We start from the raw sequence: 14,970 nt of genomic DNA, 5'->3' as shown, positions 1-14,970 counted from the left end.
TATTAAAATAAAATGCAAAATCAGAAAGGAAGTTAGAAAACTATTCGCCGAGGTTGACAGAGTTCCTACGCTGTGATAGCCAAAAAGTTTGTTGTATTGTATAAGATGGGATGTTACCGTATGTTTGGAAAACATGTGCAAAAACCAATAAAGATTATATATATAAGAGAACAGACCTCCAGCATCCTGTTCTTACAGTGGCCAATCGGATGCCTTTACTGGGGAACCCTCAAGCACGATTCGAACACAGGAGCCCTCTCCCCTCCTGTGGTTTCCAGCAACTGGGATTCAGAGCAGAGCCGTCCTGGCTTGTAGCCATTGATAGCTCTCTTCTCCTTGAATTTTAACAGTTCCCTTTTTAAGCCACCCAAGTTGATGGTCACCACTGCCTCCTGCAATGCACTATTGGGCTATCTGTACATCCTTTCTAAATTTCTCCTTCTGACCTACCCGGCTGTCAGATCACTGTAACATAAATTAAAAATAAAAAAGGCTGGGCTGACAAATTTCTCCGGAAGCCATTTGGCCAAGAAACACTTAAGGTATGCCGAGCTGCGGAACGGTCCGGGCAACAACGGGGTTCTCAAGTTGTGAGTTTGTGTGCCTCCCCGTTAATTAAACTTTGCAAACAGAATTTAATCGAGAAGTTTACGCTTTTCATTCCTGACTTTGCCTCTTTAACCTTTCACTGTGCCAAAGAATTCTCAGTTGCTCAAACCAGCTTTCTCTCCTTCGTTTGGCCGACGGACTGCCGTTCTCGTCAGAGCTCTGGATTACATATTGTCAAAACTCTTTTTCTTTCTTTTCTTTTAAATTTTTTTCCCCCAGTGCAAAATTACAACATAAATAATACATATAGAACCAAAAAGGAAAAGAAAAAGACTAAAAAAATCCCATAATATTCATAACAAAACATACATAGACTTTGATTTCCTTCCACTGTTTTGGGACTTCAAATTTTCAATCTTCTTAATTGTTGTGTTATATTTATATTACTTCTAGCTTTATACCTATTACAACCATTTCTTCATTTCTTTGACCCTGCAAAACTTCACTCATCACATACCAACATTTTTCCTCCAGAATAATGTTTTTTTTAATGTACTCTTTAACACAGTCCCATTCTTTTATTAATTTTGTTCTGATTGTCCCCTTAAGACTGCCGTTAATCTTGCCAAATCTATATATTCACTAAGTTTAATTTGCCATTCTTTCCCTCCTTCCATTTTTTTGCTATAAGCATCCTTGTCAAAATTCTTTTGATGCAGGGTGGTTTAAAAAATAAAAATAAAACAAACAAACAAACAAACAAACTAGCCCCATCACTGCTGGAGTGTTCATCTATTGCAGGCATCCCCAAACTTTGGCCCTCCAGATGTTTTGGACTACAATTCCCATCATCCCTGACCACTGGTCCTGTTAGCTAGGGATCATGGGAGTTGTAGGCCAAAACATCTGGAGGGCCGCAGTTTGGGGATGCCTGATCTATTGCCACAGGTCAAAGTGTGCATGTTCCCATCACCAGTGAGTGCACAGCATTGGACTGTATTGTCCCCATTAGCTACGGAAAAGTTGAAAGTCGTATAAGCACAACTTTCTTTCCATTTGGGCTCAGCTCTAGGCTTCTATAAATTCTTTCTAGGGCAGCGGAGTTAAATCACTGACAGCTCAGGAAGCTATGCTGCGTTTGGTGTGTGTCTAGAATTGCAGCCTTATTTAATAAAAATAATATATTACTATTACCACCTTCACCACCATTTATTTCCAATTAGTTTATTGCATTTATAGCCGAACTTTTCTCTCCAAGGCACTCAAGGGGGAAGAAGAAGAAGAAGAAGAAGAAGAAGAAGAAGAAGAAGAAGAAGAAGAAGAAGAAGAAGAAGAAGAAGAGGAAGAAGAGGAGGAGGAGGAGGAGGAGGAGGAGGAGGAGGAGGAGGAGGAGGAGGAGGAGGAGTTTGGATTTGATACCCCGCTTTATCACTACCCGAAGGAGTCTCAAAGCGGCTAACATTCTCCTTTCCCTTCCTCCCCCACAACAAACACTCTTTGAGGTGAGTGAGGCTGAGAGACTTCAGAGAAGTGTGACTAGCCCAAGGTCACCCAGCAGCTGCATGTGGAGGAGCAGAGACTCGAACCCAGTTCACCAGGTTACGAGTCTACCGCTCTTAACCACTACACCACACCGGCTTCTCCTTTTCCTCATTTAATCACCAAGCGCCACAGTAGTGCAGTGGTTAGAGTGTCTGGCTAGGAGCTGGGAGATCAGGGTTCGAATCCCCACTCAGCCATGAAACTCACTGAGTGTGACCTTGGGACAGTCACCCAATTTCTCAGTCTAACCTACCTGATTGGGTTGTTGTGGGGATTAAATGCTGAGCAGGAGAACTGCGCATGTCATCTTGTCCTCCTTGGAATAAGGGGGGGGGGTATAAATGTTGTTGTTTGCTTGCTTGCTTGCTTGCTTGCTTGCTTGCTTGCTTGCTTGTATTATTATTATTATTATTATTATTATTATTATTATTATTATATCTTGAAAGATCTACAGTGGCTCCCAGTACGTTTCCTTCTGGCGGTTCCCTTGTTGCGAGAAGCCAAGTTGCAGGGAACCAGGCAGAGGGCCTTCTCGGTAGTGGCACCCACCCTGTGGAACGCCCTCCCATCAGATGTCAAAGAGAAAAACAGCTACCAGATTTTTAGAAGACATCTGAAGGCAGCCCTGTTTAGGGAGGCTTTTAATGTTTAATAGATTATTTTATTTCATTTTTCTGTTGGGAGCCGCCCAGAGTGGCTGTGGAAACCCAGCCAGATGGGCGGGGTATAAATAAATAAATTATTATTATTATTATTATTATTATTATTATTATTATTATTATTATTTCAGTATAAAACACTCCACTGCTAAAAATAAGCAATTGCCTTCACTTATACTGTTTTGAACGCCTGTTGAAAACTTGTCTGTTTCCGTAAGGACATTTGGACACATTATTTAGTTACATTTGATTTAAAAGTTTTATTGATTTTTCTTGCCCCCCCCCTTTTATAATGGCTTTATGTATATTTGTTTTTAATTATAACTCTCACCATTGATGTGAATCACCTTCTACAGAAGAGCCTCAGTGCAATGCACAAGGAAGGCTATGAAAAAGAGTTGAGAACACAAAAGCAGCAAATGTGTTTCTTTTTTTTAAAAAAAACCTAACACCATACAAAGTAGGCACTTCTGACCAAGACCCATTCATCCAGTCAGAATGGAAATGTCTTCAACTGCTTCCAGAAAGTGCAGTTAGGGGGCACCAGTCATGTAGCAACAGGAGTGCCAATCTACAGAATTGCTTTGCATATTTCTGTCATATTTTACATATTGGACTTGTACACCGCTTTTTTTTTAAAGCAAGTGGTCTATACATTTTCTAAATAAACAAATCCGTATTTTTCATTCCATAAACACCTTTTTCCTCCTAAAAAGTAAGAGGAAATGTCTGTGTGTCTTATGGAGCGAATGCGTGGTCCCTGGAACTGAATTGCCATGGGGCAAAAGGCAGATCATGATATATATATATATATATATATATATATATATATATATATATATATATATAGGCTAACAAGAGGGAAAGAGAACCCGCTCAGCAGCTGATTGCAAGAGATCGGGAGGGAGATAAGAGAGCTAGCTCCCGTCCCGACCCCTCCAGCCCCTTGCCTAGGCCTCATTTGTTGTTTGCTGAGGGAGACATGTGACTGGCTGATTAGATTATCTGTCTGGAAACTGTAGAAATGGGTCTCTTTCCTAGAGAAGTTGCAGAACTGTGAGTTGAACCGCATAAAAACAGGATTTTTTCCCTTTGCAAGGAAACTCGGCAGCTTTGAGTTGGTGCTAAAAAATGGAGCTTTCCCCCTTTGCAAAAAAGATGCACAACTCTGAGCTGACCCCCCCCCAAAAAAATCAGGGCCTAAACCTGAGACCCTGGTGCTGTCATAGGGGGCAGCCTTGGAGAAGGAGGTTAATTCATAGAGTCAAAGAATCTTAGAGTTGGAAGGGACTGCGAGGGTCATCTAGTTCAACTCCCTGCAATGCAGGAATCTTTTGCCCGAGGTGGGACTCAAACCCACGACTCTGAGATTAAGAGTCTCATGCTTCACAATCTGAGCTGTAAAGGTAAAGGACCCCTGACCGTTAGGTCCAGTCGCAGACGACTCTGGGGTTGCAGCGCTCAACTCGCTTTACTGGCCCGAGGGAGCCGGCGTTTGTCCGCAGACAGCTTTACAGGTCATGTGGCCAGCAGGACTAAGCCGCTTCTGGCGAACCAGAGCAGCGCACGGAAACACCGTTTACCTTCCCGCTTGAAGTGGCACCTATTTATCTACTTGCACTTTGACATGCTTTCGAACTGCTAGGTTGGCAGGAGCTGGGACCAAGCAACGGGAGCTTACCCCATCATAGGGATTCGAACCGCCGACCTTCTGATCAGCAAGCCCTAGGCTCTGTGGTTTAACCCACAGCGCCACCCGCACCCCATGCTTCACTATCTGAGCTTTTCCAGGGGATAAATTGGGAGGGGGGGGGAAGACCTCCCTCCGGAGTCTCTATGCCAGAGTCACTGTCTTGCGCCCAAGATTGTGACGTCATGCGCAACGTCGCAGCATCGAGAGGAGGCCGAGTGCCGAGAACAGCGCAGCTTCCTCTCGTGGGCTCAGGAGGAGCCAGCCACTGAACCGCATGGCACTCGGCTCGGCTATCGGCCTCCTCCATCCCTTCAACATTGAGGGTGCCTGGCCCTGGGCCAGCATATTTTATTGGGGTCGGAGATACCTCTGCCCCTAGGACTTGGCGTGACTGCTCAATGCTATAATTTGCAGCCGGTTCTTGCCAAGCTGAAACTCGCCACTCGGAGGGAGGGAGCCAGGCAAACCTGGAGACTTCAGGCAAGGCCTGGCAGCGTGGTCGACTTGCATAATAATGCTGGCCACAGAACTGGGCCTATGAAAGCAGAATCCTTCCCCGCTCCGCCGTTATCATTGTGGGTCTTATTAACTTTGCATGTTTAATTGGCTGGGATGATTATGCATTCCAGACTGAACTGAAGGACAGAAGGGGAGGTATTTGTTGTACAGTAGGCGTGATATTCAGAGCCACTGGATTTCAGGAGAGGGAACAGAATGCTGGAAAATTCTCCAGACGCTAATCACGGTCCTGATTTGCTATGCCTGTTCTCTTCTCAGCGAAATCAAAGAGGACACATCTGAAAAAGTAGATAGTCTAATGAGTAAGACATTTGGTAAATAAGACCAATTAAAAAATCAAACGCGGTACACATCTGTAAAAGCAGATAATATACCAGGTAAGACATTTGGCAAATAAAACCAAATAATGATGTTGTAAACCTCAGCCCCAGCCGCATGTTCTGAAAGCGCATCTTTATAAGCGAGCGGTTTTATTATTGAAACCGTGCTGGAGAATATTTAAATACGAGGACGAGGTGGTTGAGCGTTTGGTAATGCGATCCTTCCCAGGTACACAGGGGTGGAAGGGATGCGGCTCGGTGGCAGAAGGCAGAAGATGCCAGTTCTATCCCCTGCACTTCCAGGCAGGGCTGGGAGAACTTCTGCCAGACCGGGGTTCTTGAAACTTGGGTGCCCAAGTGTTGGACTACAACTCCCATCATCCTTGCAGAGCTAAAATGGATGTGGGTGATGGCAGGTGTAAAAGGTAAAGGTAAAGGTACTCCTGACCATTACATCCAGTCGCAGACGACTCTGGGGTTGCGGCACTCATCTCACTCTATAGGCCGAGGGAGCCGGTGTTTGTCCGCAGACAGCTTCCGGGTCATGTGGCCAGCATGACTAAGCCACTTCTGGTGAACCAGAGCAGCGCACGGAAATGCCATTGACCTTCCCGCCGGAGCGGTACCTATTTATCTATTTGCACTTGACGTGCTTTTGAACTGCTAGGTTGGCAGGAGCTGGGACCGAACAACAGGAGCTCACCCCGTCGTGGGGATTCAAACCGCCGACCTTCTGATCGGCAAGCCCTAGGCTCTGTGGTTTAGACCACAACACCACCCGCGTCAGGCAGGTGTACTCCTACATTATTAGGCAGGTATATTCCTACATTATTTCCGGTGTTCTTCAACCTTGGGGGCCCAGATGTTAGGGGAGGAGTAAAATAACAAAGGAAAGTTACAAATAAAAAGGTATCCCGCTGACCTTTTAAATCTCATGGCTTCATTATCATTTATAGAAGGTTTATGGTGTTCAGAGTATTTGAAGTGCTAAGTGTTTAATAACATCACGGCAAAGGAAAGCTGTCTTCCACCGATTTTTACCTAGCACAAATGACATCAAAGTGGAAACTGAAAGGGAAAAAACATACTTTAAAGCTAATTGAAGGGAAATCGTTTTTGTGGTTAGTGCCCCAACAATCTGCAGGACCTTGAAATGCAGCTTACTTTTTGCCACGCTAGCTCACTGCACACAGTACCTTTAAAAAACCACAAGCAGTGAGCTCAGCTTGGCGTCCCCCTCACCTAAGTGCCTCAGGTTCACCCTCCCTTAAGGCCAGCTCTTCTTAGGTCAGGCCTTGTAAAAAGCAGGGAGGCAGACAGCCAAACATATGGAGGAAAAACTCTCCAAGAACTACTCAGCCAATCAGCTCCTGTACTACTTCAGACCAAGCCACTCTGCTTGGTTGCTAACCCGCACCTCCATCCCTTATTGACTAGCAGAATGATCTCTGCTATCTCACTTCCAACTCCCCTAAACCAATACATGGGTGATGCTGTTCTGCTTACATAAGGTAAAGGTAAAGGGACCCCTGACCATTAGGTCCAGTCGTGACCGACTCTGGGGTTGCGCGCTCATCTCGCATTATTGGCCGAGGGAGCCGGCGTATAGCTTCCAGGTCATGTGGCCAGCATGAAAAGCCGCTTCTGGCAAACCAGAGCAGCACATGGAAACGCCGTTTACCTTCCCGCTGTAGCGGTTCCTATTTATCTACTTGCATTTTGACGTGCTTTCGAACTGCTAGGTTGGCAGGAGCTGGGACCAAGCAACGGGAGCTCACCCCGTCACAGGGATTCGAACCGCCGACCTTCTGATCAGCAAGCCCTAGGCTCAGTGGTTTAACCACAGCGCCACCTGGGTCCCTTACATAATACTGTAATAATACTGGGTCCCTTACATAATACTGGGTCTGCTTACATAAGCAAGGACAAATTGTCCAGTAGCACCTTAAAAAAGGTAAAGGTAAAGGACCCCTTGCTCTAAAGGCCGAGGGAGCCAGCGTTTGTCCACAGACAGTTTTTCCCGGTCATGTGGCCAGCATGACTAAGCCGCTTCTGGCGAACCAGAGCAGCGCACAGAAACACCGTTTACCTTTCTGCCAGAGCGGTACCTATTTATCTACTTGCACTTTGACGTGCTTTCGAACTGCTAGGTTGGCAGGAGCTGGGACCGAGGAACGGGAGCTCACCCTGTTCCGGGGATTCGAACACTTCTGCATGCACATGAAAGCTTATAACCAGAACAAACTTAGTTGGTCTCTAAGGTGCTACTGGACCATTTTTTTTCCCAACTGCGTCAGACCAACATGGCTACCTACCTGAAATAAGCAAGGACACTTACACCTGAAGATCAGAAATAAGGGCGGGATGGAATAGCAATGAAAGCTGTATCATTCAGTTGTTGTTGTAGCATAGGGTTGTCAGATGTCTGGAATTTCCCCGACAAACATGGAATACTGCAGTCGGAAGCAGTGTCCAGGTAAAAATTGTCAAACAAATGTCTGGGAAAATCTGGACGAGTGGAAACCCATGTCGGCAGTGTCGTTTTTGCTGATTTCCCTTAAAAATAGCTCAAAAACATCCATTTTTATTTTTATTTTTGCAATTTTGCCAACAAAGCTCAACAAATGTTTGTGTCCGAATTTTCACTTTTTCAAATATGGCAACCCTATTGTAGCAGCAAAGATGATCTGGTTAAATGTAAACACTTTTAAAGTCCCCTGGATTTCAGTAGGGAAGTTAAGGATGTGTCTAAATCTCTCAGCCATTAACATGAATGGGAACTTAAATGTGCTTTGCTTCAAGCATGACTACATCATCAATGTAGGTGTCATCCATTTAACCCAAGCAAACAGGTAGATGAACACAGGTCTCTGCCCTGAGGAACATCCAGTTTTGACAGCGGGAACAACAATCAGGAAGGGAAGGAGAGGGTAGCACTAGATTTAGGGTGGTGTGGGTGGATCCCCCACATGGGGCACAAAATAATAATCATAATCATAATAATACAGCTACCTGCTAACACAGTCCATAATAAAGCAACTGTACCAAAAGGAATTATTGTGAAAAGAAGAAATATTTAGTAGGAGGGGGCGTCAAATTTCGTTCTCACTCAGGGTGGGAGAGGGAACATTGTTTGGGTTGGGGGAGCAGGCCATAGGGACTGAGACAAAGGCGGTTTGGAAAAGATGGGTCTCTGGAGAACAATCCAATGGTGGTCGGTGCGTGTTGAAACCGATTGGCTGGAAACCAGAAAGGCCAACAGTAGGTGGCGTCAGAGAGCCAAGGACAGGAGGAGGCAACTAATTCTAGTTTTCTTCCCCTTCTCCTCCTCCTGGCTGAGATGCCCAAGGGCAACATGGAGGCTGAGGAGGAGGAAGCTGGCAGGCAAGGACTAGGCTTGCCATACGTCCGGAACATTCCGGACAGATGCGGAAATTGGGGCACCAATGGCAAAAGGGGGAGCTGGCCCAGGAGGAGAGAGCTGAGGGTGGACGTTGGGTGGCACATGGGGCCAGTCTGTGTGTGTGTGCGCGAGCCCATGTGCCCGTTTGTTGCGCTCCCCGCCCTCTTCCTCTCCCTCCAGCCCAACTGCCGTTTTCTCCTCACGCCATCTTGGCTTTCCCCGAGTTGCCCATGAGAGGTATGAGGGGCAGGGCAGGGCAGGGAAAGGCACTGACACACACACACACACACACACACACACACACACACACACCATTTCTGCATGCAGGGCTCCATCAAGTAAATTTAAAAAGGAGCGGGAGAAAGAGGAGCTATGTTCTTCCAGTGGTTCCCAACCTTTTTTGGCCATGCCCCACCCAAGCATCTCTAAAATCCTGTTTCTTGGGAGAAAAGCAATGAGAAACCTAGACAACATCTTAAAAAGCAGAGACATCACCTTGCCGACAAAGGTCCGTATAGTTAAAGCTATGGTTTTCCCAGGAGTGATGTATGGAAGTGAGAGCTGGACCATAAAGAAGGCTGATCGCCGAAGAATGGATGCTCTTGAATTATGGTGCTGGAGGAGACTCTTGAGAGTCCCATGGACTGCGAGAAGATCAAACCTATCCATCCTGAAGGAAATCAGCCCTGAGTGCTCACTGGAAGGACAGATCCTGAAGCTGAGGCTCCAATACTTTGGCCACCTCATGAGAAGAGAAGACAAAGATTGAGGGCACAAGGAGAAGGGGACAACAGAGGATGAGATGGTTGGACATTGTTCTCGAAGCTACGAACATGATTCTGACCAAACTGCGGGAGGCAGTGGAAGACAGGAGTGCCTGGCGTGCTCTGGTCCATGGTGTCACGAAGAGTCAGACACGACTAAATGACTAAACAATAACAACAACAACAACAACAACAACATCAACAAGGTCCATCAATTACCATTTGGCTCTGGTTCGCCAGAAGCAGCTTTGTCATGCTGGCCACATGACCCGGAAGCTGTCTGCAGACAAACGCCGGCTCCCTCGGCCTATAGAGCGAGATGAGCGCCACAACTGGACACGACTGGACCTGATGGTCAGGGGCACCTTTACCTTTACCTTTAAACTCTATATTTGTAAAATCAAATAAAAATGATTTCAAACCCCCCCCCCCCACAAACAGCAGAGCCGGCCTTGACACCCAGCATGGTGTCAAGGGCAGGTGAGCTTTACCAGAAGAAGCAAATGAGAGGAGGAAGGAGAAGATGTTGGCGACAGCAGAACAGTCAAGCTACTTGCTGGCTGGTGGCCGCTACCTGTTGCTCTGGAGCATTATGGGTAACTCCAGGGGTGGCTCTCTGACCCCCATCCAAGTGGCAGAAGAAGGGGCCAGGGCAGAAGTGTTGCCACCCTAAGCACCACCACCTGCAAAGGCACACTTGCGCACAGCCCATCTTTGACCTCGGCCATCCTTTCTGGGAAGCAAACGGTCCAAACCATCGCTTATTGTCGAGGAACTAACATGGTGTTAATATCTATAAGCAGGGATTTAGGAGCATCCAGTACTTTGGGGGGGGGCCTCCAGATGAGATTTAACACCTTTTGGGAAGTTTGTTTTCCCAACCGCTACCGCGCACACCTCATTCGGAACCTCAAAGGGAAAGATACTCTCCATTTTCTCTCTCTCTTTGGTTTAGAGGATTTATAGCCTGGGTGACCCTGGGGAATTGCAGGTGTAAATAATCACTTAGGAAGCTGGTGTCCTTGTTCTTGATTAAAACAACAGCAACCTGGCTCCTGGCTCTGTTTGTTTTAGAGTAGGCATTTTCAGGGAAACATTTCAAAATGCGCTGGGTCCTCTGGGGCGGCCCAAGACGTTTTGCTGCCTAAGGCAGAGGACAAGAGGACACAACCCCACACAGAGACAGACAGACAGACAGACAGACAGACAGACAGACACACACACACACACACACACACACACACAATGTGCAGAAACTGATGGGACAGGCAGCCGAATCCTATACCAGCAATGTTACAAGAAGCCTTTTGAGCTAAGATCTCTCCCAGAGTGGCTGGGGAAACCAAGCCAGATGGGCAGGGTATGAATCATCGTTGTCGTCATCATCATCGTCATCATCTGTACTGGAATTCTTTTTAAGATGTTCATTTAAGAAAAGTTTCTATTCTATTGTTTTATTGCTTGCTGTTGCCAAACTGGGCACCTTTGGAAGCAAGGGCAGAAAATAATAATAATAATAATAATAATAATAATAATAATAATAATAATGATGATGATGATGATGATGCCTGGAACCTCTCTTCCCACCACCCCCTAATATAGGGACTGATTGGATCCAAGAAAGAATTTGACATTCATTTGAAATTTTAAAATTTAACTCCTGGTATTCCCCCTCCCCTCAAACGCCACCGCTGAAATTCAGTGATGAAGATGGGATGGAGAGCTTTGTCACTTTCAGCTTATATTCTTGCTCTTTTCCCCCCAGCCTTAAGTTCAGAAGGATGGGGGTGGAGCAGCTCCTTCAAGATAGGTGAAGGTAAAGGTAAAGGACCCTTGGACGGTTAAGTCCAGTCAAAGGCGACTATGGGGTTGCGACGCTCATCTCGCTTTCAGGTCGAGGGATCCGCCGTTTGTCCACAGACAGCTTTCCGGGTCATGTGGCCAGCAGGACTAAACCGCTTCTGCTGCAATGGGACACCGTGACGGAAACCAGAGCGCACGGAAACGCCATTTACCTTCCTGCTGCAGCAATACCTATTTATCTACTTTCACTGGTGTGCTTTTGAGTTGCTAGGTTGGCAGAAGCTGGGACAGAACAGCGGGAGATCACCCTGTCGTGGGGATTCGAACTGCCGACCTTCTGATCGGCAAGCCCAAGAGGCTCAGTGGTTTAGACCACAGCACCACCCACATCCCTTCAAAAATACAGGTGCTTTTGTAATTCTCAATCATATATGCATTTTGCATTTATGCATTTTGCACACACACTCCCTCCCATGAACATTCCTGTATGTGATTGGAGAAATGTGCCACAGATTTTTGGAAAAGTACATGTTTGGAAGAATAGCCGTGCTTCCATCCGTGTATTGGCTTGGGAAGTGTGAGAGAATTCCTACCCCATCCCTATGCTGAAGCACAAAAAAACCAACAACAGCCAAGCATATTGTTAGACGCCATTCCCAGTCTCCACAGTGGTGCAAGATTCTAGGGAATTCTAGGCATGCTTACCCAGAGTCTGTGTTTCCTTTTCGGAAAACAAGGCACAGTGGAAACTGTGGTGTCTTTATGATTTATAGTTTATTGACACATATATACAACCTGACCCCTTCATGGCGAAGGGGCTTGAATAACTCAGAGAAGCTATGAGCTATGCCGTGCAGGGCCACCCAAGACGGACAGGTCATAGCCGAGAGATTAGACTAAATGTGATCTACCTGGAGAAGGAACTTGCAAACCACTCCAGTATTTTGCCAAGAAAACTCAATGGACATAAAAAAAGGAGAAGCTTTGAGAAGAGAAGTGAGAGTTTCCAAGGCATGCTCTGGTTCATGGGGTCACGGAGAGTTGAACGCAACTAAGACGACTAAACAACAACGTACAACATACAACCTGAGCCTACGATGAAGGGACTCACGCCATTGTATTCCAAGAAGGTCCCATTACTGCTGCCTCTGATTCCAGCTCTTGTGTTCGAATCCTGCTTGTGGGTTTTCCACTTTCAGAACAGCTTGCTCAGCTAGATGGGCCATTGGCCTAATCCAGCAGCCTCTTCTGATGTTCTGGTGTTCAGCATTCCCTTCTCACAAACCCCCAAGCAGGACCTCCACGTCACAGGGCATGAGATTTAATTTAGAACATTTCCCATGTGCATTTACTGTTTCCCTGTATATTCTGCCCAGGTCTTGATGTGTTTCCTGTTCACCTGTCGAGGACCAGCTTTTGCAGCGGGGTTGATTTGGTTGCCAACACCCGATCAGCTGGATCAGGCCAAACATTCACTGCCGAACATCAAAGCAAATGACGTGCTCCTTTTTGATCAAGGCCGCTGCAGTTCCTTCAGCAGATGCACACTAACAAGTATCTTGAACGCGCAACTCCCTTCCCCGCCACTTTGTGTGCGTGTGTGACTTAATCACTGTTGATGTTTAATGGAAGATCAAAACAAAGCAGTGCACTAATTTGTTTATGCACAGGGAGTTAATTACGACATCAAAACACAGGCATACAATGGGGCTGTGGTTCAGAATATTCCAATGTGAAACATGCACCTTGCGCAAGGGGCAGTTCAGCCTTTTCTTTGGACCAATGAGGACTGGAATATTGCTTTTATATTTTTTTAAGCACATGCCCTAGCTCGGTGGCAGAGTGAATGCTTTGCTTGCAGAAAGACGTAGGGTTCCATTCCTGGCATCTACACATACAGGTGGGGGATGACTCCTTACCAGGAACCCTGAAAAGTTGCTACCCTGTTAGCGTGTAGACAATATTGAGCTGGGTGGAAGATGGAGCAAGCTGGGTTTCTTTTGCTCTGGAAGGTAGGAACCAAACCATTGGATCCAAGTTAGAAGAAAGGAGGAACATCAGGGAGAACTTTCTGACAGTAAGAGCTGTTTGACAGTGGAAGGTTGTGGACTCTCCTTCCTTGGAGGTTTTTAAGCAGAGGATGGATGGCCACTTGTCATGTATGATCTACTTGAGGTTCCTGCCTCACAGGGGGCTTCATGAATTTTAACAGGGAGAAATATAATGAAAGGCACAAATACAGGATGGGAGACACCTGGCTTGAGAGCAGTACATGTGAAAAGGATCTAGGAGTCTTGGTAGACCACAAACTTGACATGAGTCAGCAGTGTGATGCAGCAGCTAAAAAAGCCAATGCAATTCTGGGCTGCATCAATAGGAGTATAACATCTAGATCAAGGGAAGTAATAGTACCACTGTATTCTGCTCTGGTCAGACCTCACATGGAGTACTGTGTCCAGTTCTGGGCACCACAGTTCAAGAAGGATACTGACAAGCTGGAACGTGTCCAGAGGAGGGCAACGAAAATGGTCAAAGGCCTGGAAACGATGCATTATGAGGAACGGCTTAGGGAGCTGGGTATGTTTAGCCTGGAGAAGAGAAGGTTAAGGGGTGATATGATAGCCATGTTCAAATATATAAAAGGATGTCATATAGAGGAGGGAGAAAGGTTGTTTTCTGCTGCTCCAGAGAAGCGGACACTGAGCAATGGATTCAAACTACAAGAAAGAAGATTCCACCTAAACATTAGAAAGAACTTCCTGACAGTAAGAGCTGTTCGGCAGTGGAATTTGCTACCAAGGAATGTGGTGGAGTCTCCTTCTTTGGAGGTCTTTAAGCAGAGGCTTGACAGGCATATGTCAAGAATGCTTTGATGGCGTTTCCTGCTTGGCAGGGGGTTGGACTGGATGGCCCTTGTGGTCTCTTCCAACTCTATGATTCTATGGACTAGATGACTCCCAGGGTCCCTTCCAACTCGATGGTTCTATGATATGTGGAATAAGTATTTTATACAATCCCAGACAATTGGTCCATCTATCTCAGTACTGTCTACACTGAGTGGTTCTCCTGGGGTTTAGGCAGGGGCCTCTCCCAGACTTACCTGGAGATGACGGGGTGTGAACTTGGGGTATTCTGCTTTCAACACTTGGCAATGACCTTTCCCTAAACATTTAGCTACCCCACCACACCGATGCATGATGCCAAGCTCCTTCAAAACCCAAGGAAATCTTCTGGAGCTGCCTGGAAGTTGCCCAGCCCTGTTCAGGATGAGTCCCTCGATGGCAGCGTCTTCTTGCCTCTAATCTTGAAACTAAAGGCAGTCTTGATTGCAACCCTAAGCAGGAGCTAAACATAGTTTCTCTCCTAATCTCTCGGGATCAGTTCATTTTATCTCCCTGCTTAATTGAATGAATGAGAAATTAGATAAAACTTTGCAGAGCAAATCTTTCAGCAAACGTGGGCGGAAAAATATTCGGCAGGCGCTCTGCATGCTCACAGCTGCTCCTTTGTTTTGCGGGAAGTGTGGGGGTTTTATTTAATGCAAGTCCTGCCACACACTTCCATCCCTATTAATTCTATTGTACATATTAAATGTCCTCCTTGCAGAAGGGGAGACCAAAAACAAATAGCATGTGTTTTAAGTGTACGCCGGAGAAGAGAGCACCAATATTTCTTCCCCCGAAAAGCCCTCTGTGGTTTAAGGATGTAAAACTCTCCA

General features: G+C 46.2%; 1 protein-coding gene across 1 annotated transcript in view; it reads right to left on the bottom strand.

Moving 5' to 3' along the window:
• LOC148687757 (uncharacterized) overlaps positions 1-13,636 on the bottom strand; it is a 150,826-nt gene extending 137,190 nt beyond the window's left edge. The window contains exon 1 of the mRNA XM_088675045.1: positions 13,507-13,636. The gene's annotated coding sequence lies outside the window, so the exon portion shown is untranslated. The remainder of the gene's footprint in view (positions 1-13,506) is intronic.
• Between the last annotated feature and the right edge of the window lie 1,334 nt (positions 13,637-14,970).

This window comes from Zootoca vivipara, chromosome 1 (genome assembly GCF_965207765.1).
Source record: "Zootoca vivipara chromosome 1, rZooViv2.hap1.1, whole genome shotgun sequence".
NCBI classification, from domain to species: Eukaryota; Metazoa; Chordata; class Lepidosauria; order Squamata; family Lacertidae; genus Zootoca; species Zootoca vivipara.
Note: the sequence above shows the minus strand (reverse complement) of the source record. Positions and strands in the feature narration are given on the sequence as shown.